Source organism: Belonocnema kinseyi, chromosome 5 (genome assembly GCF_010883055.1).
Source record: "Belonocnema kinseyi isolate 2016_QV_RU_SX_M_011 chromosome 5, B_treatae_v1, whole genome shotgun sequence".
Classification (NCBI taxonomy): Eukaryota; Metazoa; Arthropoda; class Insecta; order Hymenoptera; family Cynipidae; genus Belonocnema; species Belonocnema kinseyi.
The window spans coordinates 24,193,096-24,209,512 of NC_046661.1; positions in this window are offsets into that span (position 1 = coordinate 24,193,096).

Sequence of the window (16,417 nt, forward strand, 5' to 3'; positions counted from 1 at the left end):
TATAGAGCTCCAAGGAGATTATGTTGAAAAATAAAAAAAAATTTACCCAAAAAAGATTGTTTTTATACTTCATTCTAAGGACTTATTGAACTACCCTCGTAGCATAATAGTCGTTGACCAAAGTCGTGATTGCTTTAGAGTTTGACACGTCACGTTTCTTCCCTAACAGCAAACCCCACCAATAAGGAATCGGGCCCAGTGCTCGTAACGAGTGCCCCAAACTCTTCTACACATGCGTCGCGCTCGGTCTCTGATTTGTTGCTGTTCGCTCGCAATTTGAAATGCTGAAAAATATATTTTTCATTATTCGAAAATTTTGTTATTTACATTTTATTGAAATATTAAAATGCATTGACTTTCTTTAAAATTGTAAACTCCTTATCTGTAAATAAATTTAAATTCCAAAATAATTGGTTTATTTGAAATTTCACTTCACCCAAATATGAATGAAACTATTCTGCACAATATTTATAACATAACTGGAACAAAATTTTAACATTTCTCTACAAGAAAACTAATTTTAATATTTTAATAAACTTTAAATAACAAATTAATCTAATAATGAAAAATATGCAAGAAAAATACAAGTGAGTACCAAAGGATATTTTTTATTTACACAGTATGCACTTCATAAATTTTTATTCTGATCAAGATTCATTAATATCGGTATAATAAATATTTATATAAGTTAAAATTACATTATTCTTAATAAACAATAAAAATATTATTTTTTAGCATTTCAAATTGCGCGCGAACAGCAACGAATCAGAGACCGAGCGCGACGCATGTGGGGCACTCGTTACGAGCACTGATCGGGTCTTCATATTTTTGCGTTACATTTTGCGAGATATTTCGATATTCGATATGTATGATCTTTTTAGAATAAGATACCCGTAGACGAAATGTACTAAGGCGAAAAAAGCGTACTTCTGAGCACATCTTTTGCTTCCATTATAATATTTTGGTCAATCAAAATATAACAACTGCAGGATTCATCGTATAAAAAGGTTCCTGCAACAACAAAAATAAAAACAACTATTTCATTAGCCATAAAAAATAAACTCAAAATTCAAATAAAAAGTAAAAAAATTTCTGTCTGTTGTTTTTTTACATTTGAATATAATGTAATATGTACCTTTTAAACGAGCATTGGATGAGCAGAATTCATTACATTCATCTCCTCTTCAGTTGTATTGGCATCCTGAAAACATAAGATACGTAGTAAAATTAGCTCAAAATATGCCGGTCCAATGAATAAGATGTTTTTAATAAGTAATATAAATAAAATAAACACCTAAAGGTAATGAATGAAACAAGAGAAAGGAATACACTAAATAAAATGAATGAAAAGAGTAAAATTAATTAAATGAGAGAAAAAAACGGTTGAAATGAATAGATAAAATAAATTAAATGAATTTGAGAAATAAAGTAAATAAAATGAAGTAAAAAATGAAATAAAGAAAAGAAATGAAATTAATAGGTAAAATCAATTAAATAAATAAGAGCAATAAAGTACGTAAAATGAAAGAATGAAATGAATAGAATACATAAAATTATTACAATGAATACAATGAATAAGATGTATATAATAAATAATACAAATAAAATAAACACATATAGTAAATGAATAGAAGAAATGAAATGAAAACAATAAATAAGATGAATGAAATGAAGAAAATCAAATGAAATGAATAGATAAAATAAGTTAAATGCATAAGAAGAATGAAGTATATCACATGAAGGGAAAAATGAAATGAATAAATTAAATAAAATGAATGTAAAGAATAAATTAAATTGAATGAATACAAAAAAATGAAATGAATAAAAGAAATAAAATAAATACGAGAAGCAAGGTAAATAAAATAAAGAAAAAAGATGAAATTAATAAGAGAAATAAAATGAATACAATAAATAATATGAGTAAGAAGAATAAAATAAATTAAATAAATAAGAGAAATAAAGTATATAAAATGAAGAGAAAATCAAATGAATGGCAAGAAGAAATAAAATAAAATACACAAGATAAGTAAATTAAATAAGAAAAATAAAGTAAATACAATGAAGAAAAAAATAAAAGTAATAGATAAATAAATAAAATATATTAAATGAATACAGCAAATAAAATGATTAAAATAAATAAAATAAATGAAATTAATGAAACAAATAAAGTGAGTAAAGAATAAAAAATATATAGAGTACAAATTAAACAAAGTATAAGCGTGGGTTTTTATGTTGTCGACAAAATAAAATTTTAAGAAAAAGAAAAAATATATATCAATTAGATCAGAAGTTATAGAGAATTAAATGAATTGGTGTTCTTTTTTAACAAAACACGAAATTCAAACACACATAGCTTCGTAGAAATTATTTTAACAAACTGGTCAAATGAGTTGCAGCCAATTTCCTCTAAAAAAGTAGCATATTTCGTCGCTGAGAGGTTCTTTAATTGCAAATATGCCTGCCTGATTGGAAATGGATTAGGTCTATAATACAAATAATAACGTGCGATTCGGCACTGCCTGTGGTTATGGAATTTTCGGTAACTTTAGCCATGAATGACCTGGAAAAGTATTTAAGTGACGGAAAACTCCGCAACCATAGAAGTTTGTATTACTTCATGGTAATGTCTTTTGGTCAAAGGATTTGAGAAAGTTTTAAAAAGTTCTGAATTTTCTTTAAACTGTAGTATTTCGGACACTTTACTTAGTTTGATTAAAATCGATGACCTGGAAAGCGTCCCCATACACATTACTTCTGTAGAAAATAATTTCTGTCTACAAAAAACTAATAAACTAGATTAAAACATATTAGAATGAATGCCTTACCTTAGGCCTATTGTGCAACAATTATCCTTATAGTCACTTATAGTCTTATCGTTATAATCCTTATAGTCACAGAAAATATACTGACACTCAAAACTGCACAGAACTATTTTCAACAAGAGGTCAATGGTATCTAGTAATAAATACTTTTTTCTTGTATAGAATCTGCGATTTACTCTTTCGGAACGAGTTTAATTCTCAAAAATAATTTTACTTTAAAATGATTTGACACTAAATGCTGGTTTATAAAAAAATACCTGCAAGGTTTTTTGGAGAAATCTTTTGAATAATTATTACATTCGTTTTTTGACGCGAAAAAATAAAACTGTGCGTAATATTTCTGACTTACTCAACAATATTGTATAACGTATTACTTTTACGAATTGTAATTACAAATTTTAAAATCTATTCATACAATTATATGCAATTTAATAATTACATTTTTACTGCAAAAAAAGTACTACAATGCAAGTAAACAAGGAATATTACCCAAAAAAAAAGATAATATTTTCGAACTGGAGAAAAATTTCTTATTTGTATGGAAAAAAATGTCCCTATGCAGTTCTTGAAATTTTCTCCAACAAATGTTTTGTAAAATTACTGCTGAAATTGAAAATTTTTCTAAATAGTATGGAATTTTTTCATTCCCAAAGTTATGTGCAAATTTTCCAAAGACAAATAAAATATTTCCTATCGAAGTGAGATTTTTTCCGAACATAAATTGAGAAAAATTCCCAAATATTGAACGATTTCTTCATTTCCAAATATGAATCTAAAATTTGCCAAACCGATCGAAATATTTCCATTTAAAAAGGAAATTTTTCCAAAGTATTGGGAAAATTCTCAACTTTTTGAGGAAAATAATTTTTCCCATCCACAATTGGAAATTTTAACTACAAAATTAGTGTGAAAATTTCCGAAATTTTTTACAATGTAAACCTGTTCAATGACTAATTATCTATTTGAAAAAATGTATAACATTAACAATGGCTTTTATAAATTCCGATTTAAAACTTAATGTGCCTTCAAATTTTCAGAAAATTTTCTTTTCTTTTACTTTTCAACATGTTTATATTTCAACTCTCAAGGCTTCTCATACTGTAACTTTCAAATATTTCAAAGAAGGATTAACTTTGAAGCTTAAATGATTTTATTTTTTAATTTTTATCATTTGTACACATATAAGCACCACCATGGCTAGACTCATCTAAGTTCAACTACGCGTTTGTGCGAAAAGAATGTTGTAGTTTTTAAGTATTAAACATCATGGAAAACGATGCAAGACATTAATAGTAGTTTATGATTTAGCTTTGTCCCTATTTCTAAAATGTATAAAACTATAATCTTACGAGATGTTTATCTTTCGTATTTAAAAATAAAAATAGAAAGAGTTGATCAAATTCGACTAAAATGACATTTTTCTAACGCATGCACGAAATGTTCGCATTTTCGAGGCATGTAAAGCGTGCGGGTAATTTTGGGTAATTTTACCATAAATTTTCAGAAATTACCACAAGTTTCCAAAAAATTAATTATTATTCTTTCTTAAATCGAAAATTTCCTACATTTGTTACAAAAAATATCGTGTGCACCAGGTACTGAAAGTCAACCGTTGCGTCTTTTATCAAGTTTACAGTATTTGCCAACGGCTCACATTCGGGTCATTTCCAGCTGCTCTTCGACTTGCCTCAAATTCCCCTTCACCTAGCCAACAATTTCCCATCGATTCGCATTTTGCCTCTATCTCGTACATCAAACTTTACAATCGTTTCGAACTACATACTTTCCGCGCTTGTAGCATAATATATACTATTGTTCTACCGGAGTTCAACAGATTATGTTTAAAAACTGTTGTGTTTAGTTCAGTGATAACACAGCCCGCCTTGAAAATTGTACAACAGATGAGACTAGTAATTTTCTATTTATTTTGGGTCGCTTAATCCAAATCCGAGTTCAGGAATGCTCTATCACATCAGGATTTTCAAATATTAGAACTTAATAGTGCAATAAACGTGCTTTTGGCCTAGTTTGGAGGTTATGTACTGTCGCTCCGTTTTTTTTTCTCAAGAAACTGTACATAAATTTAAAGTATTACTCGTTCCCTTTAAAATGACGTTGGGTTGCTAAATTTTTTCCCAAGATATTCTATTTTGAAAATTTTAAATATTACGAATTGTAAAGGCCCAGAAATACACAGGTGTATGTGCTATAATTGGGGGGTTGTGGGTTTGGGGGGTTGTGGGTTTGGGGTTTGTGAATTTCAGGTTTGTGGATTTCAGGTTTGTGGGTTTCAAGTTTGTGGGTTGGGGCTTAATGGGTTTGGTGTGTGTGGGTTTCGGGTTTGTAGGTTTGAGGTTTCTGGCTTGTGAGCTTAGATATATAGGTTTCAGCTCAAAAAAATACACAAGAATAGTATAGTCAGAAACATAGCAGAAACACCTGTGTATTTCCGGCTGTGTAAAATTCTTAATATATTACATTTTCAAAATAGAATATCATGGCGAATGTAAAAGGTATTTTAGCAAAGTCAACAGCATTTAAAAGGGAAAGAGTAGTAATTGAAAATGTTTTGTACAGTTTTTCGAGAACAAAAGAAGCGACAGTACATAATGTCAATTATGGGTCAAAATCACGTTTTTTGCACCTTTTGTTTAGAATATTTAACCATGCTGATGTGATAGAACATACGATTTTCATGTCGGGACGTGTAATTTGAAAAACATTTTGTATGAGTTCTTCAGTTTTCTGAGGTTTAAATTGTAATAAAATTATTTTTTTTTTCGCTCAAATTAAAGGAACATTTTTTAAGTATTGATATCAGATCAAAAAGCGTATTATATGTTAAAATCTCGTCTTGTATTTTTTTGAAAGATGTCTTTTGGTTGGTTTACATAAACAAGAAATCACTTGAAAGTTCTGTCTGTGCTGGAATGATTTTTATTATCATAAATTCCTAGCTTTCATTACAATGAAAATTAAATTATACAGCATTCTTTAAAACCTTTGTTTTTCTTCCAAATTGACCAGAGCAGTAAAATGATTTCTTATTTGTCTGGAATATCCAAAATACATCTGAAAAATAAATATCAATTAAAAAATGTTAATTTTTCTTCAATTTCGCACACCGAAGCCAATTTTGTTCTACTTGGAAGTTCAGGCACCTTACAACTCTTATGAACCATGTTCTGAACATTATTACTGAATTAAAGACAAATATTTTTAAACAAATTTTTAAAGTTCGTTTAAATAAACCTTAACACTAAAGAATCACGGCTTTTCTCAATTTAAAGAATTATTTTCCAGTTTGCCTTAATTTATTTGTCTTATCAAGAAAAACAAGTATCAATGGTGGAGGATAAGAGAATTCTTATTTTCGTATTCATTTTGGTAAAAAAGCGTCAATTTTTATAGTCGATGAATATCTGACAAGGGTAAAATTTGATAGATTGTAGCAAGGAGCAATATTTCAAATCGCAAACTACTATTTATAGCTTGCGTGGTTCTCGAGAAAAATTAGAATTTTCATCGTCAAAACGAAAGAAAAAATACATTTTCCTCTCAAATGTATTATATGATTTTTTCTTAGGTCAAAATTATTAGGGAACAAAACATCCCAGACGGCAAACCGATTTCTTTATTAATGAAAACCGAATTCAAATTTACTAACTCGAATTCGTAGAAAAATTCAGTTTTTGTTCATACAGAATTCTTTCTCAATTCATGTTATAATCGTAGTATGGCTGTGGAAATTCATTTGGAAGGAATTGAAAAAGAATTCGGGCGAACACATCAAGAACCGTAGCGACATAAAAAAACTATAATTTCTGCCTTCACGATTCATTCAAAATGAATAATCTTTCAGATTCCAGCCTATTCGTAAAGAATTATTTTCCAATTCATGTATTACTTCATGTGACCAATACATGAATATAGTACGCGATGAAATTAAATATATAATGAATTAAAATTATTTCTTGAAAAAAAGATCCTACTCCATCTTCACTCCATTAGGAAAGGTATAGCAGAAAAAATTTAAAAAATTTTTAATATATAATGAATGACAACAGTCTTCTTATTTATGTTAACGCGATGCTAATTGAATTATTTTTCAATTCCGTTTTAATATCGAAGAAGTCTCAAAACCAATTTTTCGCACAAAAAAATTAATCTTTTGTATTATTATACTATTACTTTATACTTTAATATTTTTTTACATGTTCAGATACACAATTATTTGCTATTACACAGTCATTACACTATTTATAATCGCACGCTATGAAAATTTGTATTTGCCGCGGGTTCGAACCCTATATGCTTCGCATTCCTGACGCCTAAAGCATCGACATATAGAAATAAACCGGTAACGCTGTGTGGAGGACTGTAGTGGCTCAAGTGAGAGAAAAAACATATAAGACGTATACGTATCTCTTTCTAGATACAGGTGATTGATCGAAAATATTTTCTTTGGGTGAAGTTTGGTGAAGTACAGGACCGTGCTTTGTGTCGTGAGCTCCCCAATAATGTGACGTTTATTGTAATTTTCTTTATAATTTATTTCGTTATAATTTATTGTGAATAAATATTAAAAATGGTGGTAGCGTGTGTAGTTTGTGGGCGTTGTAAAGACGTTTATATGGGGATATGTTTTCATATGTCAGTAAAGTTATTGAATACAGTAAAATAAAAAGTGTTACAACAAAAACAAAGCCTCAAAATATGAAGTATTGTACCTATGTAATACAAATGTTTATTTTTTATATTATAGAAATATTGTCAATTGCATTATTATGTTATTTTATCGCTAGGTTCCCGTTAAAAGATGAGAACATAAAGGAGACCTAGTGTTCTGAAATGAATTTGCCTAGAGCAAGAGTGGCAAAGCATTGGAGACTTTGCAGCGTGCATTTCACGGACAGATTCTGATAAGCAAAAACTCGAAATTTCAACCAAGAAGAATGACCTTTGAACAAAATTGAAGAATATTCAATAAAATAATTAAATTTCAGACCAACAAAAAATAAAAGAATTAACCAAAAATTTAAAAGCAGACTTTTTATTCGCAAAAAATGAAATTTCATAACAAAAAATAATCTGATTTTCTTATTGGGCTCTACTAGTTTAGTCAAATATCTTTGGTTTAGTTCGCATTTAATTGAAGAAGCGGGAAAAGGTGGGAATAATGAAATAGAATTTTTATCATTTGTCAACTAAATAATAACATTTTAAATAAACATTAAAGTTCATTTTTAATAGTTTTAAAATATAGTCAGTTTTTTATATAGGAAAGCAAGTGTGAGAGCCCAGCGTGGTGCTGTTTTTTCAGGGGATCGTCCACGGTTTTCCTCAATACAGGAAAAGGGTTTGAAGGCCAGAGTGAGGCTCGGAGGCACAAGTTCGGTAGGTTGGGCTGAGGAAAACCGAGGACGATCCCCTGAAAAAACGGCACCACGCTGGGCTCTCGCACTTGCTTTCCTATATAAAAAACTGACTTTAAATATCCCAATTTGTACGAAAACAACAAGAAGCACATACTTCCTTCAAATTGTAAATTATTATAGATAGTTCAACTAACTACCTCCAATTTAAATCACTTCATTATCTTCATTAGAACTGAAGATAGTGCGGTCGCATATTTTTTCGCAAAAAACGAACAATTATTTATATTTTGCACATTTTTCGATGGCAATATGTTCAGAAATGTACCACCATGAATTTTTTTAGATTTTTCCTATTATTTTTTCAATAAAAAACTATACTTCAAAGTTCACTGTTTTTAAAAGCTATAAAATTTCCTCACTTTTCATCGTATTTTGAGATCTGTAAGCTACAAATAATTTTTTGGAATAGTACTTTTCGCCTCATTAACGTACAACATTTGCACCTTTAAAATGATACCCGTTTCATTAACCTGCCATTTTTTTTCACATATTTATTCAACGTCAAAGCCAGAGGACTCGAATTTTCTCGCCGATAGTTGCTTGAATTATGAAAACAAAAATCTGAAATATAATAGACCGGGAGCTAATGACATATTTGGTGGTCGTATCAACTAGTAGTTGCCGTTTTCACCATCGTGTTCTATATGCAAAACATGCAACATGGCCTCCAAATCCAAGTAATAGTGAGGGTTAATATACAAGGGTTAAAAGTTAATAAAAATGTGGGAAAAAATAATTAACTAATGTATGCCAAAGAGAGCCCAGATTTTGTAGCCATGGTAAATGTTAAAAAAAATTAGTGGCATACATTTTCCGGTGATACATTTTTTATTAATTTTTTAAATATGGTCGAAAAGTCATAATTTAGAACAGGTAACTAGTGCTTGAAACTTTTTCTACAATTAAAAATGTCTATTTTAATGCTAATTGCAAGATCGGCATACAATTTCTGATGTTACTCAGTGTTAGAAACTATTGTTAACAGCTAAAAATTAGTAGTATGTTATAACAATTAACCAGTGTATGCCATCACTTTTTTTGATAATTTTACGATTAAAACAATAGCTAAGAAACAAGTGGAATACATTTTCCGGTGATACTACGATTTGCTAATAATTTTCAAACTATGATCGAAGTGATATATTAGAACAATTAACTAGTGGATACCATCATGTTTTTTTACGGTTTTACAATAAAAAAAATAGCTAAGAAACAAGTGTCATACATTTTGTAGTGATACTACTATTTGTTAATAATTTTCAAACTATGGCCAAAATGTCATAATTAAGAACAATTAACTAGTGGATGCCATCACGTTTTTTATGATTTTACAATCAAAACAATAGCTAAGAAACAAGTGGCATACATTTTGCAGTGATGCTACTATTTGTTGATAATTTTTAAAATATGGCCGAAATGTTATAATTTAGAACAATTAACTAGTGGATGCCCTCACGTTGTTTGATAATTTTACAATAAAAAAAATAGCTAAGAAACAAGTGGAATACATTTTCCGGTGACACTACGATTTGCTAATAATTTTCAAACTATGATCGAAGTGATATATTAGAACAATATTAACTAGTGGATGCCATCATGTTTTTTATGGTTTTACAATAAAAAAAATAGCTAAGAAACAAGTGTCATACATTTTGTAGTGATACTACTATTTGTTAATGATTTTCAACCTATGGCCGAAATGTCATAATTAAGAACAATTAACTAGTGGATGCCATCACGTTTTTTATGATTTTACAATAAAAAAAAATAGCTAGAAAACAAGTGGCATACATTTTAATGTGATACTCCTAGTTGTTAATAATTTTCAAAATATGACCGAAAAGTTATATTTTAGAACAATTAACTAGTGGATGCCATCACGTTCTTTGATGGTTTTACAATAAGAAAAATAGCTAAGAAACAAGAGGCATACATTTTTCGGTGATGCTACTTTTTTAAAATAATTTTGAGAATATAGTCGAAATATCATAATTTCTAACAATTAACTAGTGGATGCTACGTACATGGAATAAAATACTATTTCATTTTTAGATATTACTGTGAATATTATAATCAATAAAAGTTCATATTTTTCGAATATGCAAACTTATAATTTTATAATTATGAAATGATTCCAGTAAAATTATCGAGCGGAACAGTATTTTTTCAGATAGTTTTTGTTTATTTTATTAACGAAATAGATATGAGAAGGTAGTGGTATGTCATTGAATATTTTAGTTATTAGTGAAAAATATTAATAAGCGCAACGTAAAAATATTAATAAGCATAACTGCACACATCAGTTTATTGTTCTACAATTTTCTCATTATTCTGTTTATTGTTTGTTCGTAACAATTACTTTTATCATGAATCGTATGCCATAATGAAAATATACATGTTAACGATAAGTCAATTAATTATACCAAATGCTATACATTACTTAATTGTTTTTTTTGTCCCTTGTTTCTTAGCCATATTTTCATTATGAAATTATCAATAAACGTGATAGCATCCAGTAGCTAATTGTTCTAAATTATGACTTTTCGGTCATATTTTGAAAATTACTAACAAATAGTAGTATCACTGCAAAATGTATGTCACTTGTTTCTTAGCTTTTTTTATTGTAAAATTATCAAAAAACATAAGCGCATCCACTAGATAATTGTTCTAAAAAATTCCTAATTTTTAACCTTTGACAGTGGCAGCCACTAATTTAAAACCGAATAAAATGTCTGCCATTAAGTATTTGAATATTATTCAATAACGTTTACTTATACATGGAGCGGCATCTACTAGTTAATTGTTCTAAATTATGACTTTTCGACCATGTTTGAAAAATTAATAACAAATGTTGTATCACCAGAAAATGTATGCCACTAATTTTTTTAACATTTACTAAGGCTACAAAATCTAAACTCTCTTTAGCATACACTAGTTAATTGTTTTTTTTTCACATTTTTATTCATTTTTAGCCCTTGTATGTTAACCCTTACTATCACTTGGATTTGGATGCCATGTTGCTTTTGATATAAAAGTGGTACGCGAAGAATGCTTTAAAGTACACGGCGTACACTAGTACACGATGGCGAAAACGGCAACCACTAGTTAATACGACCACCAAATATGTCATTAGCTCCCGGTCTATAACCTACAGCTGTGCAGGGCCGTCTGAAAATGTTCGTGACCCATTCTATAAAAAATGTTGCTAAGCTTATAATAATATATGTACTAAGATTGTAGATACATTAAAAATTATTATTGAATATCTTAGGTGATTAAACAAGATTTAAACTTAATTCCAAAATATTTCAAGATATTTTAAAAGATTTTAGAGAAATCAATATATATTTTAAGAAATTTTATCGATTTTAAAAGATTTCAACAATTTTCTGACGTAATAGTTTTTATGCTTTCATGATGATTCATTTTGATAAAAAGAGATATTTTGGATTTCACTCGTCTAAAAAACTACGAATTGTTTTTCGACGTTTCCTGAACATTATAGTTCACATCTTCAGGGCTGACCTGAAACTTAGGCATCAGGTCATATTGTTCTTAGGTATACTCTCTACGATGCCTGTGATTGGCCAGAGCGCCTCACCGTGGGGACTGGTCGAACGTGATTGGCCAGTCAAGTCTTTTTTTTAAATGCGGGAGAACGGAAAGCCAAATCGGATTGGTATTATATCCATTGTCCCTATTGATGTTATTAGGGTGTTTTAAGATTTCGATTACTTCTCTATGTTTTCTTGGAAATTTGTTGTGTGTTTTTGCAATGACTGTTGTTTCATCAAATAAAATATTATGTCCTGTTTCGATATGATGTTCAGCTAATGCTGATTGCGTGAAATGTTTTAGCCTGACTTTACTTTCATGTTTCTTCATACGTTTGCTCACCGCTCTTCCGGTTTCTCCAATATAGACTTTGCAACAAGAACAAGGGATTTTATATACTCCTGGATCACTAAGGAGTGTCTTTTTATCTTTAGGGTTATTTAGTGGTTGTCCTATTTTCGCAGGTGGTTTAAATATGGTTTGGATGCTCTGTTTGTTGAGAATTCTTCCTATTTGTTCTGTGACACCTTGGATGTAGGTTGGGTGGTGTTCATTTTTCTCTCTCTTTCTTTCGTAGGTTGTGTTGACTTGCTTTTTTGAGTGTGTTTGTTTATTGTTTCATTAATTTGTTTGTGTAATTGTTCTGTATTCGGAATTGTTTAACGTTTTGTAATTCCTTTTGCAAGTTATCTTAATCTGTTATGGAGATAGCTCTGTATACAAAGAAGTCGATTTTACAAAAACTCTGATAACACATTAGGACATGAAGTTTATCATGTCGTAATGTTTTATCAGATTTTTTGTAAACTAATACGTCCAAGAAAGGCAATTTTCCGTTTGTTCTATTTCCATGGTGAACTGGATATTAGGATGTAATTGATTGATAAAATGGAAAAACTTATTTAGTTCATCTCGTCCATGTCGCCAGATGACAAATGTGTCATCGACGTAACGGAACCAGAATTCTGGTTTTAGTTTGGCTTGGTTGAAGATTTTAATTTCTAGATGTTCCATAAAGACATTGGCTATTAGAGGTGAGATTGGGGAGCCCATTGCTGCCCATGAGGTTTGTTCGTAGAATTCGTTATTGAACGAGAAGTAAGTATTATTGAGACAGTGTTCTGTCAAAGGTACGAGCTCGGAAGGGAAGTTTTTGAAAAATTTAATGAATATTTAATGACTTTCTGCAGATTTCAAGAGATTTAACAGACCTTAAAGAATTCAAGAACATTATTTATATTTCAAGATTACTTTACAATCTTAAAACTAATTTAAATTCTACTGAAATTCCTTTAAAATTCTTCAAAATTTCTTAAAATCTTTGAGCAATGATTCGATTTCTTGTCAATATATAAAAAGTTCGATCGGTTAGATTTGAATGCAAGTTCCTCAGAATGCCACCAAAAAACACCAAAGTACTTTCATAAATACCTAGAAGACTTCAAATTTATTACTCTTGCTTTTTTATTCACTTGACACTCGGACTTAATTTTTATAAAACAATTCAGTGAAAAAATGTTTGATAATAAATTTCAGTTTTAATGAAAATGCGAAAATATTGATTTCATAAAGATTTTCCACCTTGCAAATGTAATGTCAAAGTATCCATTTCAAAAAATAAAGAAATAGAGCAAAGTGAAGTTTTTGCACAAAAATCGGTCGTATGTAGAGGACTCCTAATCAACGTGAGAGACAGAAGCTATCTCTGTCTTGTTTTCAATATTTTGCTCACGCAAGTACAGTAAAATTTAATAAAATGGATATAACACCGCACAATTTAATTACCGCTTCAAATTTATCGGATCATTCAAATTCTACAATCTATGCCCAAGACGAAAATACAATATTTTTAATGTTTTGAAAACAATCTATCGCCCGATAATTTTTTTGTTTAATTCAATAATTTCTAGAATTTTGTACTTTAGCTGCAACTCTTTCGTGGCGGACCGAAGGAACCGAAAGGAGCCTCTACAAAGTACAATTAAAGACGACGTTGAAGTTTGCCACAGGTATGGATTTCAAAGTTGTGTAATTAATATAAAAAAAACTAAGAGTCACATCGAAAAAGTAAAAACACCTCTCGATTCGTCTCGGAAATATCTCGATGCGCATTTTTTGTTTTTTTGTTTAAACAATTTTTTAAACAATTACGCTATTTGTTATTTTTCTGCAATTGTTATAAACAAAGTGTGCAACGGATCGAAAAACCAAGTGCACCAATGCATTCCTCTCGAAAAAATCTAGATGTGCATTTTTTGTTTTTTCGTAAACCCATTTTTTAAACAATTAGAGCATTTGTTGTTCAGCGCTGTGTTGCTCCGTGCCCGTAGATATGGACTCCCATTATGGTTCCATCTTTAAAAACAACAAAAAACAACAAGAACCACTTTTAAATGATTGAAAATTAGATTCTACGTTAACATTTGTATTAGAAAGTCACGGAGCAATCGCAATACTTTTTCTTGCAGCGTTAAAAACTTTAAAAAATAAAATACCTGTCATTTACATGGGCCGAAGAAGGCTTCAAGTACATCTTCTTTTAGTAGCAGTAGATAAGCGTTCCGTCGGTAACTTTAGGAATTTTGTCCGGATGCTAACGTCACGCAGTGGAAACCTCAGATAACAACGCTGCGATACAAGTGGAAGAGAATTTTATATTTAAACTTCGCGCGCAATATACTACTTGAGCTATTATGGATGCGCCTGATGTCACCTTCAGCAGAAGTTAATGACATTTTTTTAATTTCGGACGCAGCAAAAAAAAGTATTGCGATTACTTCGTTAGTTTTTAATGGAAATTTTAATGTGGACTCCTAATATCAACTATTTAAAAGTTGATCTTGCTGTTTTTTTTAGTGTTTTAAGAAGGAAACGAAGTGGGACACAGTGGGGTCTTAAAGTGTACTTAGTGGGCATGTGGACTGAATCGGAAATTTACTATTCAAAATCGCTTACAGCCTACAGTTATCACGCGATTTCTTCAGAAATGATCAATGCTTCTTTCTGTAAAAATAAATGTCACCGTATCTAAAGAATATAAATAATTCTTGGCATATTTGAGGAGCTTACTTTCAAAACAGAACATACCCATAATTTGAAAAAATAGTTTTTTCTTTTCTGAATCTGTGCGGTGAGCTTCATCGAACTATCTATTCAATTTTCATAGGAAAAGTGCAAATCCCTGTGTATTTGGAGGTTATAGTTGAGTGTTTTGGTCAAAAGGAACATATCCACGCTTAGAAAAAAGTTTCTTTTACTTAAAGAAAATTTTTTTGAACCAAAGAAACATATGTATTGGCTCTCAGTCAAACAACTTTTTTTTGAATGAAAGAAATATTTGGGTTTTCTTTCTTTCTGTCGTTTAACAGAATGTTTTACTGTTTGAATGACAATTTTTCTTAAATTTTAAAAAAACATTCTTTAATTCAATCAAAACTTTCTTTAGTTTAAACAAAAATTTATTTGAAATGAATATATATTTCTTTGTTTTAAACTCAAAATTTAGTTGAATAGCATACATTTTTCCTTTCCATACAATATTCAAAGTGAATGCAAAAAGGTCATTCATTTCCTTAAGGGCATATGATACGTTATGATGTCACGTATTACCGACCGTCTCATGTTATTTTTTTCCGCCAATTTAAAAATAGGGAAAATAAAATATCGAGCTAATGTTTTTAAATGAAAGGTATTATTATGGGACAGGTCTGTCTGGTCATTTAAAGTTGCTATATTATTGATAAATATTGATTTTTAATATTTACGATGTTTAGCACAGAGCCTTGTATTTCAATTTATTTGAATATTAAGAAAACAACTTCAGAATACGATGCGAGCGCCACCTAGCAGTTGTGGTTGCTAGGAGAAGCGCCCTTCCGGTTTTGTACAGACTGAGTCGGTAACGACGACAGAATTTTGAATTTTGTAATGTGATTACATATCTAAATAACAAATTATTCGTAAACATGTGCTGCCACATTCTACTTTATGAAACCTCAGGTTTCTATGATAGTGTGATTGGTAGCCTTGTTGTGAATTCTTTGTAACCATCCAAATTATTTGAAATCACTTGAATTCTTCAAAAAATTTTAAATATTTAATATCCTTTAAATAATTTTTGATTCTCCCAATTCTCCACATTCATTTAAAAACTATATTGTATTCTTTGAATATTTAGAATTCTCTGAATCATCTTGAACTCTTTCCAATATATTGTTTTTTTTTCAATTCTTTGAATTCTTCTGCATTCATAGAATTAGTTAAATATTTTTCACAATCTTTTACCTGTTTTGAATTCTTTCGGACCCATTAAGTACATGTCTATATATTTTAATATTTTGAATACATTGAATTCTATTTGATTATCTGAATTTCTTGATTTTTTTAAGTATTTCTCAAGTATTTTTTGAATACATTTGGATTTTTCAAATCCTTTTGAATTCTTTGAGTTCTATAAGAATTTCTCGCGTTCTCTTGAATTCTTTTGAATTTATTAAATTCGAAAATGAAGAAAGGCTGAAGGTTGAGAATTTATTTGAATTCTTTTGAATCTTCGAATTTCTTTGAATTCTTTTTAAAGTTCGGGATTCTATGAACTCTTTT